Below are 3,897 nucleotides of genomic sequence, written 5' to 3'. Positions count from 1 at the left end.
TATATATATTATTTTATATTTATTAAATAATAAAAGAAAAAAGAAAGAAAACAAAACAGGGGAGGGGGTGCTAACGAAAAAAATAAGGAATTTTTTTTTGAAAATAATAAAGCAACAATTATGTCAAATTAAAACTAAAGTGCCTAATCTAAGCACTCAAACAACTAGTAGTTGTTATTCATTATCAATTCCCGACAACGGCGCCAAAAACTTGGTGCGGAATTTATAACTACAAACTAACCGACAAGTGCACCGGGTCGTACCAAGTAATACCTCAGGTGAGTGAGGGTCGATCCCACGAGGATTGATGGATTAAGCAACAATGGTTAAGTGATTTACTTAGTTAGACAAATAGAAAAGAGTGTTTTGGTATTCAAAAGTATTAAACAGTAATTCAGAAATTAAAACAGCAAGCAGTAAATTGATGAGAATAATATGTGGAGAAACAATTAAGGCTTCAGAGATATCTATTTTCCAGATTGACTTTTCTTACTAACTATTTTAATCATGCAAGATTTAATTCATGGCAAACTATATATGACTAAGCCCTAATTCCTTAGACCTTCTTAGTCTACTCTAACTTTCATCAACCGCCAATTCCTTGGTCACTTAATTCCAATTAGAGGATGAAGTTCAATTCTAGTTCATATGCCACAGAAACTCTAATTACCCAAATATAAAAGGATTATATGTCACGTATCCCATTAAGTTCAGATAATTAGAATTTAGGAGAATATGTTTTCAAGCTGTTGTTCAAGTAAAGAGCTTTTTTAAGTTATACAAGAACTCAATTAGAACAAGGGTCATACTTTCATTCCACCCAAATTTATAAAATAAAGAATGAAAACAATTCTTGAAATATAAATCAGTACATGAATTAAAATAGAAAAATAATAGTATCAATCCATACAATAGACAGAGCTCTTAACCTTAACAATGGAGGTTTAGTTGCTCATGGTTCAGAGAAAAAATAAGAATTCTGAAAAATGTAAATTGTGGAATGAAGTAGGTGAGAAGAGAAGAGACCCGAAGGGCTGATTCTTTTCCCTTTTATATCTAATCCTAATTAATGTAAAATATATTTCCTAAAAACTAAATAATATCTTTTCCTAATTATAAAAATAATAAAAGTTTAATAAAAAATAAATTAAGTTCTGCATATAACCTTTGTTGGAGTGAATGGGGACCACTGAAGATGTTGAGGTCCACGCTGAACTTGGCTTTTCCCAAGTTCAGTGTGGATGATACAGTGGAGTCTTGTGCGCATAGGTTTGAGTCCACGCTGAACTTGGCAGGGGCCAAGTTCAACATGGAGTGGGCAGAGTTTTCTGGAGAATAAGTGTGTACTATTATATATCATTGGAAAGCCCTAGAAGTTATATTTCTAATGCCGCTAGAACCACGTCAATTGGACCTATGTAGCTCAAGTTATTCCTGGTTGAGTGCAAGGAGGTCGGGGTTGACAGCATCATTCGCTTTCTCCCCTTTCTGCTACAAAACTCCGTCAAATCCACCCGAATGCTACCTGAAATAAATGGAAATGCACACAACTCAAAGTAACATCTATAGTGGCTAAAAGATATTTAAATCTTGATTAAACTCAACAATTTGAATGCAAATTTACTAGGAAAAGATACAGAGGATGCTCACGCATCACTCAACAAGGTGATGTGACTTTTTGGTGGGCTGAGATGATGGTCTAGTGGGCTTAGATGATGGTCTAGTGGGCTTAGTGGGCTCCTTAGTGGGCTGAAGGGGTTGCTTAGTGGGTTGGGTATGCAATTTAGTGGGCTGACTTGGTATCTTTCTGGGTTGGGTAGGCAATTTAGTGGACTAAGAAGGCAACTTTGAGGGCTGAGAGGATAATCTGCTATCATCAGCTGAGGCCTTCGTAGATTCAGAGCATGCTTTTGGGTGGGATGGTAACTTGGTGGGTTGAGAGTGATGTTTCTTGATTTGGATTGGCTTAATTTTTTGCACATCTTCCTGGTCATCAACCACAAATGGCGCTGAAACACCATGCTCAAAATACAGGTTGATCAAATTGAAGTTCCTCCAGCAATCCTTAACCATTGCAATCAAATCATGATCTGTGGCCAGCCTCCTCAGCCCAGATTCAAGGGAAACTCCTGGAGATTTTCACCAACATTCCCTAGCCTCAGCATATCCCAGTTCCTTATAGTAACCTTTCATGAAAAACACATCAAGTGTGTCACCTTCAACTCCCATTAACACCTCTGTGTGATCCGGCTCATAGTACATATTTCCACCCTCATCCTTTTTAAACTTCCCACCATAGTGAAATACAAACGTCATAGGAGGACCCTCCATCTACAAAAGCAAAAATCAAATAAATTTAGTCAACAACAAAATATGAAACAACTTCAGCCTAACAACTGCATGTAAACACAGAGCAAACAACATAATCATAATCATCGCAAACCCTCGATTAAGACCAAACACTAGAATAACCCATGGCATAATAACCAGGAAACCCCTAACAGCAACCGCTTACAGAACATGTTCTTCCTAATCCGAACCCTATTCTCACTAAATGGTTCTTAGAACTACGTCAACATAAACCAACACACACCAACATTGCAAAATCAACAAAAACTGTCAAAAAATTAAATCTTACCCTGGCAGTTACTGTTCCTTCCTCCAACAGCGTAAGTTCTCCACGAGCTCCTCCAACTTTCCAATGTAGTAGTGCCAACTCCTCCACAAGTGTTGATACGCACAGAAATTGTCAAGTACACAACGAGGTTCTGATCAAAGGAGTGTCTCAGGGTAGAGAGTCCCAGAGTAGAGAGAAGACGAGGGATTTTGGGACGAAAGTTGAAGAGGGTTATTATGAGTGGAGGTGATGGGAAGAACGTTTGAATATCCCACTCTGGACCATAAACGACGTCGTTCCATTGATTTGCGGATGGAGGATTGACACTACGTCATTTTGGTCTGTGCCACGTTGGCACTTAATGTTCCAGCTCGGTAAACATTAGACACCTCAGCAACTGAGATGACGGAAGGACGAACTCGATCAGCGTGAGTAACTTTCGGGAACGCTTTTGATTAATTTTATCTTTCGAGAACAAACATGGAGATCGAAGCATCTTTCAGAGATGATTTTAACTATTAATTCATAGCTAACATATTTAGATACAATTGATCTAATTAATCAAGATGAAATATAAATGCCCAAGGTTTTTGAAGTGGCAAACATTGTGAGTGTGATTTAGTAGTTGACAATATCGTCATCATCCAACATCTAATAATAACTTAAAAGGTAAACAATTATACATGCATTTGAATGGCTGTAATTGCAATGCTGGCCTCGGATTTCACCAATTAATAAGCTCTTTAAGAAAAAAACAATAATTAATTAATTAAGATCATAGCCATAAGCATAAACTATATAACATGCATAAATAATTAAACTAAAGATGGCAAATGGTTGGATTAATTTCCGTAATTCGCTAAACTTAAAAAAGTCACCTAACTTACACTAGATAATCTATGGGTTTTGGCAGATTTCAGCAGAGTAGGCAAATTTTTCCGGCAAATTAGACATTTTTTTTGTCAAGACCGTTTTTTATAATAAAAGGATGAAGATGATAATTGAAGATCATTTATGTTATATTTCGGATTATATTTTATATTTAATTGATTATAAACTTAAAGATGTTTAATTATATATTTTGGATAATATTTATTTTGTTTTGGACAATATTGATTTTATTATTTTGTTTCAAAAAATTTAGTTTATGATTATATTTATTATATATTTAAAATTATAAAGATTTTAATATTTGTGAATTTAGAAATTATAAATTTATTAAAATACTTATGAAATTATATATATTGTTTAATATTTAATGATTTATATAAAAAAAGAAG

Source organism: Arachis ipaensis, chromosome B07 (genome assembly GCF_000816755.2).
Source record: "Arachis ipaensis cultivar K30076 chromosome B07, Araip1.1, whole genome shotgun sequence".
Taxonomy (NCBI): domain Eukaryota; kingdom Viridiplantae; phylum Streptophyta; class Magnoliopsida; order Fabales; family Fabaceae; genus Arachis; species Arachis ipaensis.
This window is presented reverse-complemented; position numbering follows the sequence as displayed.